The sequence below is a fragment of the Narcine bancroftii genome, chromosome 1, assembly GCF_036971445.1.
Source record: "Narcine bancroftii isolate sNarBan1 chromosome 1, sNarBan1.hap1, whole genome shotgun sequence".
In the NCBI taxonomy this organism is placed as follows: Eukaryota; Metazoa; Chordata; class Chondrichthyes; order Torpediniformes; family Narcinidae; genus Narcine; species Narcine bancroftii.
Genome location: NC_091469.1, coordinates 361,392,519 through 361,419,981, shown reverse-complemented (window position 1 = coordinate 361,419,981; position 27,463 = coordinate 361,392,519). Strand labels below are relative to the sequence as shown.

At 37.5% G+C, this 27,463-nt stretch overlaps 1 long non-coding RNA gene and 1 other non-coding gene across 2 annotated transcripts; one reads left to right on the top strand and one right to left on the bottom strand.

Moving 5' to 3' along the window:
• Positions 1-1,999: 1,999 nt before the first annotated feature.
• On the top strand, positions 2,000-27,463 carry LOC138752671 (uncharacterized). The gene is made up of 4 exons (XR_011350826.1): positions 2,000-2,066; positions 4,380-4,513; positions 24,973-25,136; positions 27,331-27,463. It is a non-coding gene; the product is annotated as an uncharacterized lncRNA (long non-coding RNA).
• LOC138752109 (U6 spliceosomal RNA) lies at positions 11,916-12,022 on the bottom strand. Its single transcript, XR_011350383.1, has one exon. It is a non-coding gene; the product is annotated as a U6 spliceosomal RNA (small nuclear RNA).

Sequence of the window (27,463 nt, the reverse complement as noted above, 5' to 3'; positions counted from 1 at the left end):
GTAGTTCGGTGACCAAAATTCCACACAATACTCTAATGTGGCCTCACCAATGTCTTATACAACTTTACCATAACACCCCAATTCCTATACTCAATAGTTTGATTTATGAAGGCCAGTATGCCAAAAGTTCTCTTTACAAACCTATCCACATGTGACACCATTTTCATGGAGTTGTGCATCTGTATTCCCAGATCCCCCTGTTCTACTGCACACCTCAGTACTCCACTATTTGCCGTGCATGTCCTACCAAAATGCAACACCCCACACTTGTTTGGATTAAATTCCATCTGCTATATTTCAGCCCATTTTTCCAGCTGGTCCAGATCCCTCTACAAGCTTTGAATACCTTTTTCACTGTCCACAACCCCTCCAATCTTAGTGTCATCTGCAAACATGCTGATACAATTTACCACATTATCATCCAAATCAGATGAAGAAAATAGCTCATTAATATCAACTAACAATCCAAACAAAGCTGTTAAAGGATTAGGTTCAAGATTAACATGTAATATTATGGACCAGAACAAAGCGTAGATATCAATTGTAAATATTGGAGTAATTAATCTGCCACAGAATGAAGACATTGTGACAGGGTGGTAAGGTTAGTGTAGTGCTTAGTGCAATGCTAATTTAGCACCGGCAACCCGGGTTTGAATCTGATGCTGTTTGTAAAGAGTTAATATATTCTACGAGTGTTTCCTCCAAGTGCTTCAGTTTCCTCCCACCTTTCAAAAATGTATAGGGCTTATAGGATAATTGAGGTATTTGGGTGGCAAAGGCTCGCAAAATGGAAGGGCCTGTTAATGCACTGTATGTGCAAATTTAAATTTAAAATCCAAATTTAACTGGCTGCACATAAAGCATAAAAGTTCTGTCAATCACATGATCCTATACATTGTGTTCACCGTATATGGGATCATTAATTACTTCTAGCAGAGCTCTTGGAACATCCAGAGGCAAAACATGAGTAATATGTGAATATAACTCAATGTAATAAATTATTATGTATCTGATATAATAATTACATTTAAATTTAAATTTTAAATTTATTATCTATTAAATTTAGACTTACAGCATGGTAACATGTCATTTTGGCCCATGAGTCCATGTCACCCAATTTACACCCAATTAACTTACATCTTCTGGTAGATTTTGAACTGTGGGAGGAAAACAGAACTCCCAGGGAAAAACCTATGCAGACAGGGGGAGAACCTACAAGCAGACAGCAAGGGATTCGAACCCTGGTCCTGATTGTTGGCACTGTAAAGCTGTTGCAGTGACCACTACGCCAATCAAACTAGTTACTAGTTCTAGTAGGATATAAATACCTGCCACTCTCTGACCCAACTCAATGGTCCTGACATGATAGCAGCATTATTACTTAACTTCTGCCACCAGAAGCTAATATAACAAATCTTATAAAGTGTTTTGAGGAGGTTACTAGGAAAGCTGATGAAGGAAAGGCTGTGTATGTTGTCTCCATGGACTTTAATAAGCCCTTTGACAAGGTTCAACATGCGATGTTAGGAAGGTTTAGAAGCTTGGGATTCATGGTGAGGTAGTAAACTAAAGTTGACACTGGCTTTACAGGAGAATCCAGAGAGAGGTAATGGCAGTGAATGATGGCTTCTCAGACTAGATGCCTGTGACTAGTGGTGTCCCTCAGAGGTCAATGATGGACCATTGTTGTTGGTTATTTTTATCAATGATTTGGATGATAATGTGGTAAATTGGATCAGCAAGTTTCCAGATGACAAAATGATTGGAGGCATTGTGTACAGCAAGGAAGGCTTTCAAAGCTTGCAGAGGAATATGGACCAGCTGGAAAAATGGCAGACAAATGTGAGGTGTTGCATTGTGGAAGGACAAACCAAGGGAAGAAATGCACGGTAAATGGTAGAACACTGAAGAGTCCAGTAGAACAGATGGATCTAAGAATACAGAATCACAATTCCCTGAAAGTGATGTCACAGGTAGATAGAGTTTTAAAGAGATCTTTTGGCAATTGCCCTTCATATATCAAAGTACTGAGTATTGGTGTTGGGAAGTTAACGATAAAGACATAGGTGAGGCAAAACTTGGAGTATTGTGTGCTGTTTTGCTCACTTAACTACAGGAAAGATTAAAAGAGTGCATAGAATATTTACTTGGATGTTGTCAGAACTTCAGGAGTTGAGTTACAGAGAAAGATTAAACAGGTTAGGATTTAGTTCCATGGAGCATAGAAGAATGAGGGGAGATTTGATAGAGGTATAAAAATTATGAAGGGTATAGATAGAGTAAATGCAAGTAAGCTTTTTTTCCATTGAGGTTAGGTGAGATACAAACCAGAAGATACAGGTTAAAGGTGAAAGGTGAGAAGTTGATGGGAATATTAGGGGGAACCTCAGAGTAGTGGGAGTGTGGTACAGGCTGTTAGCTGAAGTGTTGAATGCGGGCTCAATTATAACATTTAAGAAGATTTGGAGAGGAACATGGATGGGAGGGTTATGGAGGGCTATGGACTGTGTGCTGGTCAGTGGGATGAGGCACAGACTAGAAGGATTCTTTCTTGCTCCACAATCCAAATCCTAGTCAGTACCAACATTAACCCTTTGGTCATTTCTGGTTTGTCCTCAAAATTCATTCATAATCACCTCCTTCCTGTTGAATTAGAATACGTCTAATTTACTTTTGAAAGCTTTAACTGAGGCATTACTCACTGCTGCAGATGGCAGTCGAGAAGTTAATAATTACAAGCATGAACACATTATTTCTCCTAAATTTAGATGCTGCTTCTTCTTCAGTTTATAATGATTTTTTCTGTTCTCCAACATTTACATAAATACTTAGGAATATTCACTTTCTTTGTTCCCTTTTAATTATCTTTTTCAGTTTCATGGCCTTATTTGAGAGTCATCAAAAAGAATGTGGCAACTTTTTGGTCTTCATGTTATCAAAATTAATAATATTATAAACCCAAGTTAGTATGGGGAGAAAGGTTCTTAGCTGGGCTTTTGACTGAATAAAATTTCTTGGGCATGGTAATGAAATTCACAAAAAAAATGCATCCTATAAATTGCTGAAGACTTTGGGGGGGGGGGAGGTGGGGGGGGGGGGGGATGAGCTCCAGGTGAATTATATTGCTAGATTCTTAATGGATGAAATGAAAATGCTTTGGGTGACATTTATGGAGAGTTCTTGGAAACTGAAACTATATCTGGGGATAAAGGGAAAAAGGGAATGTGCTTCCATTGTAAAAAAAAAATCACAGAAAGTAATCTATGAACAAGAGAGTAGTTAAGCAACTACTGGTGCTTAAGAAAGGTGAACTACTTTAAATTTTGAGAGAGATAGAGAGAGAATGTAGAACGATGACTCTTTGGGTTTATTTACAGCAAAACATTTGGTAAAACGTACATTATTGTGTTTGGTTAAAAGTCAATAAAATACATGCTGTTCTGTTAACAATTGGTCCACATGGTTAAAAGACATAATCCCTCTGAGATAATTTTTAAAAGGTAAGATTTAATCCAATATGCACCATTATCTTCAAAAAATCAGATGCTGATGGAAAATTGTTGAATGGTGGTAAACATTCAGCACAATGCAGGCTCTTCGGCCCATGATGTTTTGCCAACCTCTAAGCCAATTAATATTCTGAACCTTCCCCTCCTCACATCTATAAGCCTCTATTTTTCATTGATCCATATGCCTGGCTGAGTCTTTTAAAATTGTACCAGCCTCCATCACCATCCCTGGCAATGCATTCTCCTAAACTTTCCTCTCCTCACCTCATACAGATGCTCTCTGGTGTTTTCTAGTCTCACTCCAGGAAAAAGGTACTGGCTGTCTACCCTATCTATGCCTCTCATAATCTTGTAGACCTCTATTAAGTCACCTCTCATCCTTCCAAAGAGAAAAGCCTAAGCTCAGTTAACCTTGCCTCATAAAACACATTCAGGCAACATCCTGGTAAATCGCCTTCTTGTTCACTGCAAAGCTTTCAGTAATTAAGTGACCAGAACTAAACAGAATCCTCCAAGTGTGGTCTAACCAGAGTTTTATGAAGCTACAATATTACCTCATGACTCTTGCACTCAATCCCCTGAATAATGATGGCCAGCATACCATTAGTCTTCTTAAGTACCCTATCAACTTCCATGGCAACTTTGACAGGTCTATGGATTTGGAATCCAAGGATTCTATTCTTCAACACCATTAAGAATTTTGCACCTCACACTTTTCTGGATGCAACTCCGTCTTCACTTTTCCATCCAACTCTGAGTTCTATCAATATCTCGATGTAACCTTTGGCAACCTTCTACACTATCCACAACACCTCCAACCTTTATTTCATCTATAAACTTACTGTCTCATCCTTCCACTTCTTCATCCAGGTCATTTTTAAAAATTGCAAAGAGCAGATCTCTGCAGAAAATGGTCAGTAAATCAGGCAACTTCTGTGGAGAGATGCAAGTTAAATTTCAGATGCTGACTTTTGATTTCTACTCTCCAGGTCTGATACAAACAGGTAAGGGGGTAAAGCTGGTTATTTAAAGTGCAATGTTGGGTCCTAAAGGCTGTTGTGGTCAGTTCTGGTTATCAACTTGAAATGTTAACCATATCTCTCCCTTTATCTCTTTGACACCAACTCCCTTCACCTCCTCATCTATTTGAAATCCTTTACCCCTCTCCAGTTCACCAGTTGCCTAATGGTTCCTGTCCAACCCCTTCCACCCTGTCCTCATTGTATTCAACAGAATGTAGGTGCTTCTACTTGAAGGTAAATTTATATTTGTGAAGTTAGAGTCTCTGAAAAGTGAAATACTGAGAATTCAGAGCAAACGTGTTCTAATCTCAGAGATTTATTGAGGCTGGAAAGTTCCTTTTATACAGTTGGAGTTCCTGCCGTTTGTTTAATTGGTTGACATCAGCTGCAGGAATAACAATAGTGAGCAGGAACATCCTTGCATGTGAATACCCTTATTCCCCAGCCTTATATTGATCTGCTAGCTGGGCAGCTTGGCCAGCACCAATTTAGGGCTGCTGGTCTTGTACTGCTTCAGCTTTCAACCACGCCAGTTTGCTGTGTTAAGGGACGTGTTAGTGTGTGTTCTGCTGCTGTTTACCATCGCGCGCGCAGTGTGATATACCGGCTTGATCTCCACAGTGGCGCCGCCACACAATAATATTTATTTATTTTAATATTTGTACACAAGTGCATTTTAATCATCTGTCTGCATGTGTGTTATGTTTATATGTGTGTTTGCAGTATGTTACACTGAGGACCAGAGAACACTGTTTCGTCGGGTTGTACTTGTATAATCAGTTCATAAATTAACTTGAACTCGAGCACATGGAATTTATCCAAATGGGTGTGAAGTGATGGATTTAGGAAGGTTTAATAAAGGTAGGTATACATCAGAATGGATGGCCAGATTACAGTTTGCCAAGGAATATTTAAAAGAGGCTGCAGAATTCTGGAAAAAGGGCTTATGGGCAGATGAGACCAAGATTAACCTATAACAGAGTGATGGCAAGAGCAAAGTGAACTGCCCAAGATACAAAGCATACCACCTTTGCTGTGGTTTGCATCTTGCAGTGTAGCTCTTAACTTCTGCTTATGAAGTCTTCTGCAGACAGTAGTCATTGTCATATCCACATCTACCCCTGAAGAATGTTTCTGATCTTTTGAACATATATGTTTGGGAATTTTTCTTTATTAAGATGAGAATTATTCTTTTATCAGCAATCGAGGCCTTCCATGGATTACCGGTCCATTTGCAATTGGTGAACTCACCAGTGCGCTCTTTCTTCTTCATGATGTTTCAAAATGTTGATTTTGGTCATCTTAATGTTTGGGCAAAGTCTCTTACTGTTTTATTCTGGGTTTTCAGCCTAATAGTGTCTTCTTTGACTTGCATTGGCATAACTCTGGTCCTCATGTTGAAAAATGGCAACTACAGACTCCAAAGGTGATCAAAAGATTAGAGGCAAGCCTAGCTCTCCTATACATGCACAATGAAGCAACTAAACATATCTGAGTACTCACAAACACCTGTGAAGCCAAATGTTCCTAACATTATGGTGCCTTGAAATGAGGGGACTATGTATAAAAAGTGCTGTCATTTCTAGATGGCCAAACCAAAATGTACACAAATAACCTGGAATGTGCACCTTAATTACAGGTGAAATGTTTGATTTCAAATTTAAAACTGTAGAGCACAGGGGCCAATTAAGGTTAAAAAAAAAAGTGCCTGTGTCCCAGACATTATGGAGGGTACTGTAATATAATGAAAGGAGTATGGAGATTTAAAAAAAAAAGGGATGTTTGTATACAAAGATCCCCAAATGTGGCAGCACAAGTAGATAATGTGCTGAAGAAGACCAACAGTATGAATAGTTGATGGTCAGCGTAGACATGATGGACTGAGGACCATTGTGTCTGTGATCTATGATTGCCTGGCTCAGTGTAATTACAGTAAAAAATGTAATTTCCAACTGAGATAGCTATGGCATTAGCACACGATTGTGAGGCATTTGGCTAATTCCCTGTGCACTGAGAAACAAATGCAGAAAAGACACTTTGTAAGTGCAGTTAAGGGGCAGGAATCTTGCTGCAAGATTTAGCTTATTAGTGTACTATAAGCTTCTGTTATAGGTCAGACATGCCCTAAAGAAAATGTTTAATAAGGTTTTCTTCAGCTACAAGTCAAAATCATTCTGTTTGCTCTGCTAAGGTTTAAGGAATTATGCTAATATTAATCATCAGTTAGACACTCATGTGGAAGAGGGACAGTGCAGCCACAAAAAATGAGGATTATTTGAAATTTGTTTAAGGCTCATTTGCAGCCAAGGAAGATTGATTATTTAATGGAGACATTTTTGCATTAAATAACATTTATTATATTGCAGCTAAGGGGGTTGACCAATTAACTACCTGAGGGAAAGACTGAGCTACAAGATCTACTTATAAACTTTGAATCACAGGAATTTTATTACAAGCTGAATGATCAATCAAGTTGCTAATATTCAGCTAGTGCAGTCCATTGCAAGTATGTGAAGAAAAAAGTTATTTTAATAACCTTTTCAACAATGTAGACCACATATTATGCTAAAGTTATAAATCTTTTAAAAAGCAATTTGGGGTAATTTATTTCAAATTTCTACTTCCCTTAAATCATTGATAGTGGTCAAATCAATATGATATGGAATAATATGCATTTTACATATTATCAGAAGAAAATATTGAAAATTTCTTAATACTTTAGGGGATGGGTGAAATCTTCCCTCACAATTGAAGACATGTCATGTAACGTGAGAATAACATATACATTATGGACAATTTTTCCTGAAATTATTCAATAGAAATGACTGAATGAATGAAAAAGCAAAACACAAAGCCATATTTAATCTGCTCAATGGAAAGGAGTGTGACTTGCAGAATGGATATTTATTGCCCAGTCTCTAATTGTCACTGAGAAGGTGGTGGTAAACAATTGCAGCCTCTAAATTGGAGGTGCTCCCACAGTGACATTTGCTAGGACATGTCAGAATTATATTTGGAATTATAGTTCCAGAATTGGGACGAGATCCCACTTCCACACATCGGGTTGTTAACTTTTCTACATTGTTGGCAAGAAGAACTATTTTATTTAAATGGAAAGATTTTAATCCATGTACTTTGACTCAATGGATCTCTCAAATTATGTCATGTTTAAGTTTAGAGAAAGTTAGGAGTCGTACATTTGATATTTCTGTTAAATATGAAGAGACTTGGTGACCTTTTATAAATTATTTTCACATGACCTAGTTAGTATAATTATTTTCCTTTAAGGACTATATTTCATTTTATTTCCTTTCTCTTTGTTGGTGAAGACTAGACAATTAATTTTTGTTAATGAATTCTCAGGATAGGCTGCCTTGTCTTTTTTTTTTCTGAAATTAGGTGGGGTTTTATACAATTTTTAAAAAATTTTTTGAAGATTTTAGTTTGAGGAGATGAGAACATATTTGTTAACTGTGGTGTCATGCAATGTTATATCATATGATATATAGTGATATTTTTCCCTCCTTGATTATGTACTACTGTTCTCATGTATTGTTTACCTATAATGTGATTAATAAAAAGTTTGTAAAAGAAATAAAGATTTTTTGAGAAGGTAACAAAAGAAATTGATAAAGGTAAGGTGGTAGATGTTGCCTCTATGGATTTTAGCAAGGCATTTTACAAGATCCCCCATGAGAGACTCATTCAGAAAGTCATGAGGCATGGGATTCATGGAACCTTGGCTGTGTGAATAAAACATTAGCTTTCATGTATGAGGCAGAGAGTAGTAGTGGAAGAAAAGTATTCTGCCTGGAGGTCAGTGACTAGTAAAGTTCTGCATGGATCTATTTTGGGATCTATTCTCTTTGTGATATTCATAAATGAGCTAGATGAAGTGGCAGAAGGATGGGTCAGTAAGTTTGTGATGATACGAAGGTGGGAGGAGTTGCTGATGATGCTGAAGGTTGTCATAGGTTACAAAAGGATATCAACAAGACACAAAGTTGGAAGGACAAACCAGAAGGCCAAGTACAAAGTTAATGATTGGTTATTTAAGAGTGTGAAAGAACAGAGGGACGTTGGATTCCAAATTCATTCACACCTCAAGGTCTCTGCGCAAGTTGATAGGATAGTTGAGAAGGCCTATGGGATGTTGGACTTCAATAGTAGGAGGATTGAGTTCAAGAGTCAAGAGGTCATGTTGCAATCTAAAAAATCTCTAGTGAGACCATACTTAGTATTCGGTTCTGGTCACCTCATTATATAAAGGATATGGAAGTTATGGAGAGAGTGCAGAGGAGGTTTTACAGGATTTTGCATGGATTGGAAAATAAGTCTTATGAGGCAAGGTTAGCAGAGCTGGGACTTTTCTATTTGGAGTGTAGAAGCTTGAGAAGAGACTTAGTAGAAATCTACAAGATTGTGAGAGGTATAGATAGGGTGCACAGCCAGTGCCTTTTTCCCAGGACAGGAATAGCAAACATCAGAGGACATATGTACAAAATAAAAGGAGAGAAGTTTAGGGGAGACACCAGGGGTAAGTTGTTTTATACAGAGAATTGTGGGTGCCTGGAATACCTTGCTGAGGGTAATAGTGGAGGCTGAAACTTCAGGACATTTAAGAGACTCTTTGACAAGCACATGGATGGAATAAAAATAGAGGGCTGGTGGGGGGATGGAGGGTTTACTACTTTATTTTTAAAGGAATATATGGTTTGGCACAACAGTGAGGGCTAAAAGGCCTATACTCTCCTGTAGTGTTCTATGTTCAAAAGGACTTAAGTAATAAGGAGAGACTGGAAAATCTAAGATTATTTTCCCTGAAGTGTAAGTGACTTTATAAAGGCATATAAAATCATGAGGGGTATGGATAAGATGAATGATCAATCATTTTCACAGGGTAGGGAAGTCTAAAACTGGAGGGCATAAATTTAAGATGAAAGGCAAAAATTGTAAAAGGAACCTGAGGAGGCTCCTTTTTTCTCATAGGGTGGTGCATTTAAAGAACAAGCTATAAGTGATTGCTGCAGAGGTAACATTTATGACATCATGACATTTAAAAGACATTTAGCAGTTGTGTAGATTGGGAAGGTTTAGAGCAGTGGTTTTCATTTTTTTTTCTTTCCACTCACATACCACCTTAAATAATCTCTTACTAATCACAGAGCACCTATAGCAGAGGGATTACTTAAGGTGGTATGTGAATGGGGAAAGATGTTTGAAAATCACTGGTCTAAAGGAATATGGGCCAAACACAGGCAAAATGTAATAGCTCTAATAGACAACTGGGTCAGCATGGACAAGTTGGGCTGAAGGCCTATTTGCATGAAGTATCATACCAATGGAGTCAGCACAATTGTATTTCACAGAGACCGCTACTTCTAGCCAGGTCTCAGTGATGGGAAAGAATGTGAAGAAGAAATGCTGATAAAAGCCATAGTTATACAGCACATGGACAGTTCATGTTGGCCATCAAAAGTTGTCAACTTGTGGAACTCCTTCCCATAGAAAGTTGTTGAGGCCAGCGCATTCTAAATATTCATAAGGGAGGTTGATCTGGCCTTATTCGCGAAAGGAATCACAGGGCATAGAGAGAAAGATAAATAAGTTATTGAAGGTGTATGATCAGTCATGATTGTATTTAATGATGGTATAGGCCTACTCCTGCACCAATTTTCTATGTTTTGTCAAATACAAGTTATATTAATCCCATTTTCCAGCATTCAGCCTATACGTTTCGATGCCATCCAGTTTTGAATGCTCATCGAAAGACATCGTAATTGTTCGGAGAATACCCAGCCTCCACATTCCCCTCAATCATTGCATTCCAAACTCTGACCATGCTTTGATCAAAATATTTTTCATCAAATTCTAAACGATCTACTCCTTATCTTAAGTCTGTGGTTCATGGTGAAATATTTTTCATTCTCGACCTTCTCTCTACCCCTCAGAATCTAGTTTTCTTCATTAGATTGTCCCTCATCATTCTCCAATTCAAGGAAAACAGGCTATCCCATCTCACCTCACTGCTGAAAACCTCCATCTTAGATCGCTACCTTGTCAGTTTCCTCAAAGTTCAGATTTATTGTCAGAGTACATACAGTATCATATTCAAACCTGAGATTCTGGCCCTGTAGACTATCCAGAACTGTTACTTAGTGGTAGTGCCAAAACACTGCTCAAGAAAAGATATGTATATAAAAGAGAAAAAAATTCTTTCTTTGTGCCAACAAACTGTGCGATATAGGAAAACAATATTAAATAATAAATAATTTGCTAAGTAAAAGCTCTTAAATGAGTAATTGAGATTGTTGATTAGGAGTTTGATGGTGGAGGGATAGCAACTGTTCCTGAACATGGCAGTATGAGTCTGGTGGCACCTCTACCTGATGGTAGCAGGGAGAACATAACGGTTAGCTTAGTGGTTAGTAAAATGCTGTTACAACACCAGAGATCTGGACTGTCAAATCCCATACGGTCTGTAAGGAGTTTGTACATTTGTCTGTGTAGGTTTCCTCTCATTGTTCAAAACACACTGCAGATGTAGGTCAATTGAGTGCAATTGGGCAGCATGGACTTAACGAGCCTGTTACTGTGCAGTATGTCTGTCCTGGATGGTGTGGATCCTTGATGATTGCTGCTGCTCTCTGATGGCAGAGTTCCAAATAGGCTTTCTTGATGGTGGGAAAAGTTTGGCCTGTGATGTCAGGGCTGCATCCATTACCTGTGACATCTCTCAAGTGCAATCACATACTTCCAATACTCTGATGACCAGACTGCACACAGGAGACCAGTGGCAGCCTAATATTTTACGTGGTTGTCCATTAGCTTTCCTGTTCTTATATTTTCTGGCCCAACTAATGAAAAACTTTTTCTACATTCTGTTACCTTCAGGGATTTTTGGACATGTACATCAAGGACCCTCTGCAGTTCATTACTTCCTTGTATGCTAGAAATAAAAATCAAGGTTCCTCATTGTCATGTACACAAAATGTGTTTACTTTTATTTGCATGCAAAGGCACACAGAGGTGCCACTAGTTCAGTGCCCCCACCAAGAACAAAAAGAGAAAATAGAGTCCCATTAGGGACCTTGAGTGTCTGTAGATCCAGCCACCTCCTCTGATGCCATCACCCCCTGTACTCCTGTAACTTCTGTAGCCGCACGGCCTCCTGTCAGTTCCAGTAATTAACCCAAGATTAAGACATCTAAGTCACTCTGCTCAGCCTCTGGTTCCAGACCTTTGAAGTGAATAGGAAGCTGATAAAGCCCCAGCCCCTGCTCACCAATGGCATCTCCGCAGACTTATGTTTGTTTACCACTGCCCAGTGGTCCACTGCTGTGGGGTCTTACCTTTTTAAAATCTATCTATTTATTTATTTATTTAAAATATGGAATGATTCATGAATTTGCATGTCATCCTTGTGCAGCGGCCATGCTAATCTTCTCTGTATCATTCCAATTTTAGTATATGTGCTGCCGAAGGGAGCACTGATGTCGGGTCTTACCTTGTTGGGTCTTCTCCAGGCGCCAGCACTTGTCTACTGCTCTCGTGAAGTCTGAAACTTGTGGTCTTGTTTGCCAAACATGGGTGCTGCCACCTTGGGCATGGGCCTTGACTGTTTCTGTAATGTTAAAAAAAACTGGTTCTGTTCGAGAGGTAGTTTAAATCTGTATGGGGCCATGGTTATAACAATTAATCAGTAGAACCCCACTAAAGAGTGCTGTAAGACCTGTCTCTATGATTTCTGCTTGCCCCACATCAACACTAGCAGTTCTGACACCACTTTATGCTCTCCAAAATGCATTACTTCACAATTTCTAAGATTAAGTTACATTAGTTGTTTCTCTGTCTCTTTTACTCACTCATCAAAATTATTCTCTATCTGAAGGGTACATTTTTTCACTATTTCCAACACCAGTAAATTTGATGTTGTTGCAAATTTATTTATCATAAGCCCCAAGTTCACACCCAGATGATTAATGCACAAAACTAACAGCAAGTCTCTCTCCTAGCACTGAAATCTGTGTTACAAGTTTTCCTTGGCAAAGACAGCTCTTAATCATTCACCTTCTGTTTCCTATCATCAATTGTAAGCCCAATTTGCCATTTTGCCCTCAATCCAGATAGCATTTTACCCTTTGGTTCAGTTTTTCATGTAGAGCACACATGTTAAACTCTGGCCCGCGGGCCAAATTTGGCCCGCGATATAATTATATTTGGCCCGCAAGATCATTTCAAAAAAGTATTAGAGGTGGCCCGCTGGCCACCACGCCAGTATAGCGCATGCACAGTAATACAACAAATCCCAGAATGCATTGGTGTCAGCCTGCTAATCGCCCCCACCTCCTCTGTTTACGTTGAAGGGTCTCACCGTGGACTCTGGTTTTGGGGCCTGGCCGGTGTCAAGGGAAGCCAAGGCCGCTTCCCAGCGCCTGGAACTGGAGGTCTCGGGCCTGACCTCGCCAGGACCGTTGCCCACTCCCCTTCCCTGCCACAGGCCGATCCGCTACTCACGGTGACGGGGCCGCTGATCCGCTGAGATGCCGCCCTGCAGCGAGAGCCGATGCCCCCGCATCAACCCGATCGCCCGCACACAGGCCTGAGTAAGTATTATGAACTTTAATCTCAGGATAAAACGATCTTCCAATAGTTTCATGTCACAGTGATAAATATATTCCTGGTTAAAAATGGTCCTGCACCTGGATACAAGCTCATTAGGCATAAAACTTGAAAAGTGTGTAAATCAAAGGATATCTGTACCAATGGAAAAAGGGCATGGCAAATACCCCTGCTAAAGTTCATGCCCACAATCAGTCACCCATTTGATTGTTTCAGGAATCATGTTATTCTCCCACATTCTCAATAGCCCTCAGATTTTACTATTCCACAGCACACTAGCAACATTTGACAAATCCTCTATAGAGAAATATTATTTATTGAATATTTTATTTCTCATTTGTTAATGCTTCTGGAAAGAGTTTATCCAAAACTATTATTGAACATTTATTTTAATAAGAAAAAGTTTAACATTACATATGTTGAAAAAAGAGAAAACATGCAGATGTTGTTGAAAATTTTCAATAAAGATTTAGTTCGGCCCTCGACTTAGTCCAAGTTTTTAATTTTGGTCCTCCGTGAATTTGAGTTTGACACCCCTGATGTAGAGCATTGCTTCTTGAAATCCAAGTGGATGACAACAATTGCACTACCTTTATCAGCACAGTTACCTCTTCAAAAAAAAAACTCAAATTAGTTAAACAGGATTTTATTTCCTACAGCTCAAAATTCAGATTAATCCAGTCACTCAGGATTCATCCCAATAAATTTCCTTCTGCTTTTAGACTTACCAGCCTGTAATTACTTGGCTTTCCTGGATACAAGTACCATATTTTCTGCCCTGCAGTCATCTGACACATGGTCGGAGAAGATTTGAAAAGTTTTTTTTTGAGCTCCACCAATTTCTTCCCTTGCCTCTCATTGCAGCTTGGGTTACACCTCATCAGACTCCTGACATTTTGCCACTGTTAAGCACACCAAGACATCCAAAATCTTCTTCTGTTCAGCTCTAATTTGATCTACAGTTCCACCATTATTCTCCCTGAATTCTTCAACAATGTCTTGAATTAGGTTTGCCACTTTCTACAGCCTCCATCCTCTGCACTCAAGTTTCCAATCCAGGCAATGATATGACCAGTCAGTACATCCGAGGAAGTTCGACAGAGCATTTAACAATATGCTGAATCTCCTCTGACTTCTTAGAAAGTAAAGGTATTGGTGTGCTTTGGTGTATTGGCTCCATATTAATGCAATGACCTTCAAATGCAATGTTGGAGGAAGTCAGCCAGTCAGACGGCATCCGTGAAAGGCAAGAGATACAATGAAATTAAAAAAGACAATTATGTGAGGAATTAAAATGTATTTTAAACCCTATATTTCAAGACTGAATTATAATCATTTGAAAATATTTTCTGAATAGAATCAGATTACATATAATTTTCTGTTCATTGGAGTGAAAACAATTGCATCATTTAGAAAACAGTGGATGTGTAGATATATCTACCCACAGAAGTGTAAATAATGAATTTAGAAGCTGAACACATTGGCAGCTCTTTATATTTCACACCCAAAGGCCATTCAGATATAAGTGCTTAATATTAAAACCATAAATCTTTATTCCTGAATTTCTGATTAGAAGCCAGTTCAGAAGCATGTGACCCTAGTCACTAATTCTATACCTTTCCACCAGAAATACTCAACATCCCATCCAAGATTGCAATTATTAACATGCTGCAATTTAATGTTTAAGAATTAAACAAAACGTGTTATTCATTGGAATAATCATGCACTCATTAGTTTGTGAGACTAAAATCCAAAGTATGATTTATAATGCTCAAGATTTCCTGAAACCTTATTTTCACGAATTTTTATCATCAAGTGATTTTTAGCAAACAGCCAAAATTCTCACATTTAACACAATGAGGTGACCAATTTTATGACATTTTAAATTAGTTCCTATATAAAGAATTAAAATCCCATCAACCATAAGGTAAATTTTCCAAAACAGTTAAAAATGTAAATATTTTGTAAGACTTGCCTTTCAGAGCGTCATAGAGTTTTCCAGCATGAAAACAAGCTCTATGCCCCAACTTATCCACGTCGTCTCCCAAAGCTTGTCTCATTTGCCAGTGTTTGATCATATCCCTCTAAACCAGTGGGTTTTAAACTGTCCCCCTAAACTCACATTCCACCTTAAGCAATCCCTATGCCATAAGTGTTCTGTGATTGGTAAGGCATTGCTTAAGGTGGTAAGATTGAAAACCACTACTCTAGACCCATTTGTTCCTGAAATATTTTCTTGAGAAAAATTGTCATTGGCCCATTACCTTTGGAGTTATGAAACCATGCACATAATGAGTCAATTAGGTACAATTAAAACAATGATTTTCAAACCTTTTCCTTTCCACCCACATACCACCTTTAGCAATCCCTTACTAATCACCACACTTACGGCATAGGGATTGTTTAAGGTGGAATGTGAGTTTAAGGGGGCAGTTTGAAAACCACTGCTCTAAACTTTCTCTATTCATGCACTTGTCTAAATGTCTTCTAAATATTACGGTTGTACCCATCCTTGACACTTTCCTTGGCCTGATCCATTGCCAGTGTGAGGCCAAAGATAAACCTGAGGCACATATTCCTCCTGGAAAGCCTTAAACCCAACGGCATGAATATTGATTTTTTCAGTTTTAGGTAATGCCTCTTCTTTACCTACTTCCTTTCCTGGTTTTCTCTTACATTGCACCCAACTCTGCATCTTGTCATTTCTTCCTCTATGCATCTCTCCACCTCTCCTTCCTCCTGTCCAATACCTAATCACCTCCAAGAGTCTACCCAACCTCTTTCCACTTCCTTGATATGCTTGCTATCATCCCCTTCCTAATTTGATAAAGGATCCTGACCTGAAATGTTTGCAGCAGGAGGCTAAGAAGGTAATGCTATGTTAGGCTTCATAGCAAGAGGATTTTAATATTGATGTGGAGAGCTTCAATTGTATAGGGACTTGGAGAAACTGAATCTTGAATATTCTATATAAATTAGTCCCTCATCTGAAAAGGATTCCTCCTGCAATGGAAGAAATCAGTAAATGCTTCCCAGCCTGAATCAGAGAATGGAGGGATGAATGCATGAATGCATCAAAAATGGGAATTTAAGACAGGCACTTGGATGAAAGAAAAATAGAGGGTCACAATATAGGAAGAGTTTAGTATTTTTTCCCCCACAGTAAAGGACCTTTGGTACAACTTCAAGGGCCAAAGTGCTTATACTGTGCCATGGTGTTCTATGTATTCACTAGAGTTCAAAAGGATGAGAGGTGATAATACAAAATTCAAAAGGTTTAGGCAAATTAGATGAGGGAAGGGTTTTCTTGAGGTCAGGGGAGACCAGAATCAGGAATCACTTTTTAAGGATAAGGATAAGCCAATGAAGACTCAGGTGAGAAGACATTTCTTCTCCCGGAGATCAATGATTATCTGGACTTTGATGCAGAGTAGTAGCTGCCAAGTAATTGATTATATTCATGAGTTAATTGGATAGGATTTTTTTTTCTCTGAGGCACTGTGTGCAGTTCTGGTCGCCTAATTATAGGAAGGATATAAACAGAGTGGAGAGAGTGCAGAGAAGGTTTACCAGAATGTTGCCTGGGTTTAAGCATCTGGAGTATGGGGAGAGATTGGACAGATTGGGTCTTTATTCTTTGGAGCGTAGAAGGTTGAGAGGGGATTTGATAGAAGTATTTAAGATTATGAAAGGGATAGACAGAGTGGATGTGGATAGACTATTTCCGTTAAGAGGAGGAAAGATTAAAACAAGAGGACATGAGTTAAGAATTAAAGGGCAGAGGTTTAGAGGTAACATGAGGGGGAACTTCTTTACTCAGAGAGTGGTAGCTGTGTGGAATGATCTTCCGGGAGAAATAGTGGCGGCGGAGTCAATTGTATTATTTAAGAAAAGGTTGGACAGGTATATGGATGAGAGGAAGATGGAGGGTTATGGGCATTGTGCAGGGAGGTGGGATTAGAAAGGGGTGTTTGGTTCGGTGCGGACTAGAAGGGCCTAATGGCCTGTTTCCGTGCTGTAATTGTTATTATTATTATTATTATTATAGAGATATTAAGGGATTAGAGTACTGAATTTGGATGATGTGACATAATCCTACTGAATAGCAGAGTAGGCGCACAGGGCCAATGGCCTACACCTGCTCCTATATTCTTTGCTACATTGAAGCTAAAAAGACAAACTGGACAGAGTAAAATCTTGTATTTAACACCAATTAATTCCAGGCACTGTAAGTTTACTGTTGAAATTAAAGAGTCTTTGGAGAAAATTACACACATACTAATCCTTACACTAAATATACCTGCATAAGGTGAGTTATGCATTACTCTATCTGAAGACCTCCTAAATTGAAAGTTCTGATGACATTGGGTCAGAGAAATTTTGGTTTGGCTAGAATACATTTCATGCTAAAATATAGTTAAATCAGAGTCTTTCTCGTAATCCAAGTTGGAATTCCAAAATCTATATTGAATGTAGGCTTTGGAGAATTTTTAAAATAATATGTAGCTGCATCACTGAGAGTGGTGGAGCCTGCAGCCAAATCTATGACAAAAACACATTTAGCTCAGTATAAATCAACATTCAAGTGTTGGACTCAAAGGCATTTTTAAAACTTTTTTTTATATATACATACATAAAACCCAACCAGTTTCATTTCTTGGTTTGCAGTGAGGGACTAGTTTAAATGAACAACTTAAGTAAAAATTCTGGTGAGTTGGCCATGCAGATTCTTAAAAAGAGGATGGACCACACAATGAAGTGTCATTGTCATCCATCTGTTTCCTTCTCTGAATTGTGGTGTTCTGAGTATGTACAAGTCTTAGAATTCCACAGAGAATCAGCAAACTTGGTTTCTATTTATGGTGGTGTGAGGTGATGAATTTTGGTAAGTGAAACCATGACAGGACTTGCATTAAATTAAAGCATCCTGGAGAATGTGGTGGAAAAGAGAGAACCGGTTCCCTGAAAGTGGTGGCACAATTTGACAGGGTGATTGAAGAAGACATTTGACACACTTGCCATCAGTAGTGAGGGCATTGACTACAGGATTTCACGTTATAACTTAGATATTGGTCGACTACATTTAGAATATTGTGTACAGTTTAGTTGCACAATTATAGGAAGGATAGTATTAATTATGTTCTAATCTGGAAAAGGTGCAGGAAGGATTCATGAGGATGTTGCTGGGATTGAAGTGCTTGGGTTATGAATATGCTCGGACTTTTCTCCCTTGGGTGTAGGAGGCTGAGTGATGACTTTATAAAAGGTATACAAAGTCATGAAGGGCAGAGACAAAGCCAATCATGTTCTGAGGTAAGGGAGTCTAAAGCTAGAGAGTATAGGTTAAAAGGTATGGGAGGGGCACTTTTTTCACATAGAGAAGGATAGGTATGAGCTGCCAGATGAAGTGTTTGAGGCAAGGACAATTTTAATATTAAAAAAATGTTGAATATGTATATGGATAGAAAAGATATAGAGGGATATGGGTCAAATGCTGCAAATGGGACTAGATAGAAAAGACAACTGGGTTGGTATCAAGGTTTCTTTGCTGAAAAATTTGATGACTGGAAGTCTAAATAATAGGATTAAATCTGTCATTTCTTCAGTGTCATAGTGACTAATGGGGCACCACATGGATCAGTTCTTGGCAGCTATTCACAATATTCATTAAAACTTCATTAACGGGGCACCCTTGGGACTTTAATACCACCAGACGAAAATATTTTCTGGACTATTGAATGTTACTCCAATTAATACCCAAACACATTTGTATTAGTCACTGTTTTAAAGTATTGCACAGTAGTATGAGAAATTTGCCAGTAAACTCAGCAAGTTTAAATGAAGCATGAAATGGGTAAGTACTCAGGCCATAACCCTTGCTTATTCTGGGCTCCAACACTGGTTCCATCTACACACATCACCTACAGCCCATATCCTGGCCCAGGCTGGACTCCAGTATCAGACACTCCAGATATTGGGAGAATGTTTCCATTGGGTGGAAAGCCCAGTATTCTCATATTAAAAAAATTATTTAATATTTTCATAAAATTGTGTAGAATACAAAAAAAAACAGAAATATCCCTCCCCCTCCCCTTAACAAAATTAAACTAAACTACCCCTCTCGCCCCCCCCCGCCCCTCCAGAGCCTTAAACACATAATAGACGGGTATTAAATAGTAATTGTTTGGTGTGCCAACTCCACACAAATCATTTACTTAAAATCGATAACCATATATTTTAAATATTGACTCCAGATTTCACAAAAATGAATATTTCATAAATTAGGTTATTTTTTTTCCAAATATAGACATGATTGTAATTCATTATGCCATCATACACTAAATTCTACTTAATTTTTTATTGTAACAACTATACATTTTCTCACTACTGCTAACCCTAATCGTACAAAAGCTAAATATGGTTTATTCATTCATAACCTTGCATTTAATACATTCATATAACCCAATAAACACATCATTGGATCTAATTGCAAATCTATTTTGAACAAATCTGTAATTCCTTTAATTCTAAAATCCTACCTTATAGTTTGAGCCAGAGGTTCTATTACCAAAGTAAACAAAGCAGGAGAAAGAGGACAACCTGTTGAGTTGAACAAGACAAATTAAAAGATTTTGAAATTTGACCATTTGTCATCACTCTTGCTGTAGGTCCAGTATATAAAGCTTTAACCCAACAAATAAAAAAGGGACCAAAATTAAATTTTTCTAATACTTTAAACAAAAACTTCCACTCAACTCGATCAAACACTTTTTCCACATCTAATACTACTACCATTGGCTGATTCCACTTTTAAAGGAACTCTATCTTTTTATGGAATAACAGTAATCAATGCTCTTGAAAAAGATTCTGGAAACAAACCAGTTTCAGTTGCTAGTTTCAATACTTCTTTATATAACAGAAATAATAAATCATTAAATTCTTTATAAAACTCCATTGTAAATCCATCTTCTCCTGGGGATTTCCCACTAGGCATTAACTGCAACACTTCCTTTAACTCTAATTCAGTAAATAAAACATATAAATCTTTAACATCTGTCTCACTCAATAATGGCAAATTTAAATTAGATTTAAAAAAGAATCAATTTGATCTGTTTCTTGATTACCATCTGATATATATAAACTTTGATAAAATTTGAAAAGTTCCTCATTAATTCCCTCCCATTTATAAATAATCTCTGTATTCTTCCTAATTGCATTCATCATTCTCGATACTTGCTCAGTTTTCAGTTGCCACTCTAAAACTTTGTGCTCTCTCCCCAATTCATAATAATGTTGTTTAGATTGCAAAATCATTTTTTCATATTTATAAGTTTGCAAAGTATTAGAATACAACTTCAATTTAGATTATTATATCTTATCATCTTCAGTGGAACTTTTTGGAAATTTCTTCTAAACTTTCAATATCCTTTTCCAAATTTTGACCTTCTAATACATATTGCTTCTTAATCTTTGCAGTATAACTGATAACCTGACCCCTCAAATATGCCTTCAAAGTGTCCCATAAAACAAATTTATTCTGTACTGAACCTTCATTCATTTGCAAATAGAAAATAATTTGATCTCTTATAAATTTAACAAAATCAGATCTCTTTAACAACATCTCATTAAATCTCCAACAGTAAACAGTCTCAGTTACTTCAATACCTGAACATGTTACTAATAATAAAGAATGATCAGACAATAGTCTACTTTTATATTCAGCATGAGTAAATCGACCTTGTAATTGTGCAGAAACCAAAAATAAATCAATTCTAGAAAAAGAGTTATGATGGGTCGAGTAAAAAAAAATAATCTTTTTCAGTTGGGTTTAACTTCCTCCATATCTCAACTAAATTCAAATTTCTCATAATCTCCAGCATTCTTTTTTGCCATTTTAGTTCTTTTCAGTTTTTCGAGATTTATCCAACAATGGATCGAAACAGCAATTAAAACTCCTCCATCTACAACATTTTTATTTGATTGATCCAAAGTTTAAAAAAAAACTTTATTTATTATTTTCAAAACAAAAAACTTTTATAAAGTCCGTAATATAAAAATGAAAACTACAACTAACCCACCCCCTTCCACCCACCTTCAGCAAACTCCACAAGGAAAACATTAAGAAAATAAAAGAAACACATACAGCAGTTTAAGTTATTATTAAATTCATACATTTCAAATAAGGTGACCACATTTTAACAAAAAAGTCATAATTATCATGCAAGTTGCATCCTATTTTTTCCCATATAAATACAGGACCTCAACTCATTATGCCAACGATTTACATTTATCTCAACTTAGTCTTTCCATGACATTGCAACACATTTATGTGCTACAGCCAATGCTAAATGGAAAAATGCTGTCTGAAACTTATCTAACCCCAAATCCATAAATGGAGCAGTATAACCAAACAAAATTTTTTTTGGATCTAACAAAAATTGGATCTTAAACAAATTTTGAAGAAATTCCCTAATTTTTATCCCAAAATGATGGAACCTTATCACAAAGCCAAACTGAATGTAAAAATGTTCCTACACACAATCCACATCTAAAACACAACTTTGAATTACTAAATCCACATTTTTTCAATTTCTCAGGGGTTAGATATAACTGGTGAAAAAAATTATAATTAATCATACTACATCTTACATTAAGCAATTTAATCACACCATCAAAACACATTGTCTCCCAATCGGCCCAATTAATGTCACAAATTAAATCATTTTCCCATTTAATCCTAGATTTATCTAAATTTATTTTATCCATAGTGTCTTGTAATAATACATAGATCACAGAAATAAAACCCTTATTTAAAGAATGAGAAATCATAAACTCAAATTTTGTTAACTTAGGAATTTTCATTTCTCTTCCAAAATTATCTTTCATTAATGCTCTAATTTGATAATAGACAAAGAATTCACTGAAATTCCAAATTTCTCTCCAAGTTGAATAAATGATAAAAAAATTACCCTATTCAAAACAATCCTGCAACAACTTTATTCCTTTAATCTGCCATTCTCTTAAAAATCTATTATTCAATGAAAAAGGAATCAATTTATTTTGATATATTGGGGCTTGAACTGATATTTTACGTTTCGAACCTATTAATAAATTCCTTTTAGTCCAAATCTCTAACAAATGTTTTAAAATCTGTACATTATATATCTGTAATAAAACAGAATTCCACTAAAATATAAATTGACATAAGGTTCAGAAATACCAGCCAATTCTACCCTAGCCCAGCTCGGGGGGCACAAAACATCCAGCATACGGTTAATGAATCTTAATTAAGCCGATTCATAATAATTTTGAAAATGATGTAATTGTAAACCTCCCAAAGCTTATTTCCATGTCAATTTATGTATCGCTACTCTGGCTAATTTTCCCTTCCATAAAAATTCTCACACTACTTTATTTAAATCCTGAAAAAAAGATTTTGAAAGTAAACAAGGAATTGACTGGAAAAGATACTGAATTCGCTTAAAAATATTCATCTTAATACAATTTACTCAGCCTATTAATGACAAAGGTAAATCCTTCCACTTAATCAGATCCACTTTGATCTTTCTCATTAATGGTACATAATTTAAATTGTACAATCATTATACTTAAATACTTGATTTTATCAGTCCAACGAAATATAATAATTTGTCTACACTGATCATAATTTACCTCAGAAATTGGTAATATTTCATTTTTATCCCAATTCACTTTATATCCTGACAATTTACCATCTTGTTCTAGACATTCTTGCAAGTAAATTAAAGATAGTTCTGGATTAGTTAAATATATCAAAATATCATCAGCAAATCTGCTATCATTATACCTCTAATATTCTCATTCTACCTAATAGTTTCAGCTAATGGATTGATGATAAATACAAATAGTGCTGGCAACAAAGGACAACCTTGTTGAGATGAACGCGATAATTAAAAAAAAGAGGTTTGACCATTTGTCGCCACCCTAGCAACTGTTCGGCTCCGAATCATGGGTCCTCTACCGGCATCACCTACGGCTCCTAGAACGCTTCCACCAGCGTTGTCTCCGCTCCATCCTCAACATCCATTGGAGCGCTTTCATCCCTAACGTCGAAGTACTCGAGATGGCAGAGGTCGACAGCATCGAGTCCACGCTGCTGAAGATCCAGCTGCGCTGGGTGGGTCACGTCTCCAGAATGGAGGACCATCGCCTTCCCAAGATCATGTTATATGGCGAGCTCTCCACTGGCCACCGTGACAGAGGTGCACCAAAGTAGAGGTACAAGGACTGCCTAAAGAAATCTCTTGGTGCCTGCCACATTGACCACCGCCAGTGGGCTGATATCACCTCAAACCGTGCATCTTGGCGCCTCACAGTTTGGCGGGCAGCAACCTCCTTTGAAGAAGACCGCAGAGCCCACCTCACTGACAAAAGGCAAAGGAGGAAAAACCCAACACCCAACCCCAACCAACCAATTTTCCCCTGCAGCCGCTGCAACCGTGTCTGCCTGTCCCGCATCGGACTTGTCAGCCACAAACGAGCCTGCAGCTGACGTTGACTTTTACCCCCTCCATAAATCTTCGTCCGCGAAGCCAAGCCAAAGAGCAACTGATTATATAGTGCCTTCACCCAACCAATAAATAAAGGGTCCAAACTCATATTTCTCTAAAACTTTAAATAAAAAATTCCATTCAACTAGATCAAAAGCTTTTTCAGCTTCTAAAGCAACTTGCATTGGTAGCTTGGGTTGCTGACATGAAGCGTTGATCAGCAAAATCACTCTAAGAATATTGTCAGAGGCATACCTATTTTTAATTAAACCAGCCTGATCAGCATGTACCAATTGTGGTAAATACTTAGCAAGTCTATTTCCCAATAATTTCGCTATTATTTTATAATCTATATTTAATAAAGAAATTGGCTGATATAAAGCTACATTCAAAGGATGACTTCCAAAAGTTTCAGTGACATCCATCCCTCCCCAACCGGACTTACAAAATTATGTCTAAATCAGTTCACAGCACCAATGAATTCAATCCCATGGCTTGTTCCAGATCATTAATATCAATCATACTCTTTAACTTATTTGCCTTCCCATTCCCATTCTTCTTATCGGATGTCTTCCTCTTAGGGGTGAAGAGCACCTTTCAGGAGCCCTGTATGGCAAAGAATTGGCAAAAATTAAAGCATCGTGATCACTCTCAAAACATTGATTGGAAATTACCATTAAAAAATCTTCAAAACTGCAGGGTATCTAAAAGAAAATTTATAACCATTCCTCCAAAGCACCTATTTAGCAGAATTGAATTCTTTATGCCTTTTAATTAATAATTTCTTGACTTAAATCTGGGTAAAAGAAAACCTTATTTTCCTGTACCATCAACAGAGACTGATACCTACATGCATTTTGGACTGCAACTCGCAAAATAGTTTCCCTACCTTGATACCGTAGACAACGAATCAAAACAGCTTCTTCAACTTGATCAACTCTACCTTCAACGTTCTTCATTCTATCTTCAACTGTATCAACTGCTGTCAAGCATTTGTTAATATCTTCCTTCATTGAAGCAATTTCACCAGACATGTCAGTTATTCTAAATCTGATATCAGCAAATTGTTCATCAACATTTTGAAAGCTAGAAATCATGTTTTCATTTTGCTTAGTTATAGTTTCCACCATAATCAGGACCATGCGTAGGGCTCATTGTACTGGGGAATTTATATGGTGAAGGTAACTTTAAAGTTGTAGGTGTACCTTCCACTTTAGCAGCAGCCATTAAAAGTTCAGTATCTTCTTATTCCATATATTCCTCTAATCCTCCTTCCATCTCTTCTTGCAGGAGATTAACCTCCCTTGCAACCTGGCTGTGGGTTTGTACACCTCTCCACGTCAAGCCGAGTTCACCAGCCCGACGCTGAGAGGGTCCTCCCGCAGCTTTGGCTCATTCCGGAGTCTCGCACTTGCATGCCACAACATGCATACCGGTAGCAGCGACAGCGCGAGGTTAAGTATCTTGTGATGCTACTTCAGCTTGCTGCGTTTGCAGAGCACCAGCATGCCTGATATCGCATCCCCAACTCCCCGCCCCCCCACCTGAGGTGCTCAATGCAGCGCCACCTTGCAGCTCTAGAAACAATGTCAGGGAGGTCGCAGCGGTGCCATCTTGCGGTGCTGTATGCGCAGAGGATGCCACCGCTACATTCAACCTGGCTGGAGAAGTATGTTGAGGCTTCGGATCCATTTGTAATCGATCCTGAGGCTTCAAATTGTTCGTAGGCACAGAGTCTTCACTTTTTTAAATTACTTTAAAATGCAATTTTTTTTGATTGTTGAGTTTTCCCTCTTCTCACCACTTTCATTCTCATATCATAAACACTTTTTTCTTAAAGTTTTTAGACATTTATCAAATCATTAAATTCGGGTTTTAAACTGTCCAGTTGGGGAGAGAGGAGTTCCTATGTCTTCACCTTACTCCATCTTGCCATGCCCCCCAGTATTCTCATATCCTGATAAATGTTTACATCTATTTTGAGATGATCTCACACAGATTGTGCATCACAATATATCTAGATTTATTTCAACTTCAAAAATAACCTTTAATCAGGTGAGCAGTGTAGGGAGAACAAATATCTGTTAATTCAGGAACGATGACCATTTAATATTTGCTGTAGATTTGGATAACGTAAAAAGTGGCTTAGACACCAAAGGGAGAATTTTTGTCGTCAACACAAAAACTTCTTTATCTACACTGTATTGTTAATGACCCTTTCTTCATTCCCTTGCAGAAAGGGCATTATTACTGAGGCCAGAATTTTATGTCATTCTAATTTGTCCTATACTGACTAGAATTCTGGGGAATGTATCTGCAAATATCATGTGGTTTTGGGTTTGATCATATTTTTACGGCATCTGGAAGAATCAGTAATGATGATCATGAAACTTTTATTTAAATCTTGAATTTTTAGTTGATTTTAATTGAATTTAAATTGCTTCAACTGCTAGAAGAATTTAATGCAAGATCCCTTAATAGGAAGGGTGCTTTGTGAATTGAGCAGACACTCTGTGATTAGTAGATTCAGTGGAAATGTAAAATATTATTTACTTGCATGGTACAGGAGTTTCTTATTGGTTTAGATGGTCACCGGCAGTGCTGCAAGAGCATCTTAATCTTCTCAATCAAAAATCAATTTGCTGGAGGAACTCAGCAGGATGAGACTGAAGGGCTCAGTCCTAAAATATTGATCACTCTTTCTTCCCCCATTGCTTCTGTTCTACCTGTTGAGTACCTCCAGCAGAGTGCTTTTTCTCCCCCTCTAGATTCCAACATCTGCAGCTTTTATTGTGTCCCTCTTAATGATGTGTCTCACTGATGCTGTGGGTTTAATATCATAAATATCAATGGCTAATTACTACTGGGTGAAAATAAATCATTCTCACATCTCAAAAATATAAGAACTTGAAAAGGAGAAAAAAGCAAATGGATCTAGGCAAATAAATGTAATTTTCAATTATTTGCTCAAATCAGCAAACAATGAAAAATAAATAAATTACTAGGATTTATTTCTTGGTGCAAATGACTTGGAAATAATGGTTGTGCTAAACGTTTCTAAGGTATTATTCAAGCTACTAAGAGTTGGGGTTTTTTCCCCACCAATCTCCATACCATAAAAAGGATTTAGATGAATGGAGAGAGTAGAAAAGGGATTTACAAGGCTTGCAGCATTGTCAATTCTGGATTCTTCTGAGTTGGACTCAATCATATTATGGCCTTCAATCATTTTCTCACTTAGCAAAGGGAAAAGGGTAATACGGAGTTCAGTTTTGGTCGTTATTTCCCCAATAATAATAATAATGAGTGTATTATCATGCACACTATAAAATGTATACAGTATATGCACTGAAATTCTTACTCGCTGGAGCCGAACAAGTACCTTGTAAAAAACTACAAATCAACTGTGTACTAAATATTAATTTAATTAAAAACACAATAAATGCACAAAAAGATAGATAATAGATGTTTAATTATCTGAGTGCAAAAATAGACTTAGCAGGAATGCTATTGATGATTGAACATTTTGACCAACTTGTAGGTAAATTCCAATTACTACCAGTATGTGCTAAGCAATAATGGATTGGAGGAATGAACTCCCAACAAGCTATTGCATGAAAATTAATATCCTTCCTTCCTCTCCCTCAGATATATCGAAGAAAACTGTTCCACCTACTCTGGTTCCGCAAGTCCGTACCAGGGTTATAACTGGTGATGTCTCCAAACTTCTGAAATATCTCTCTGGAAGTTAGCATGACCAATGTGAATAAATTACTTAAAA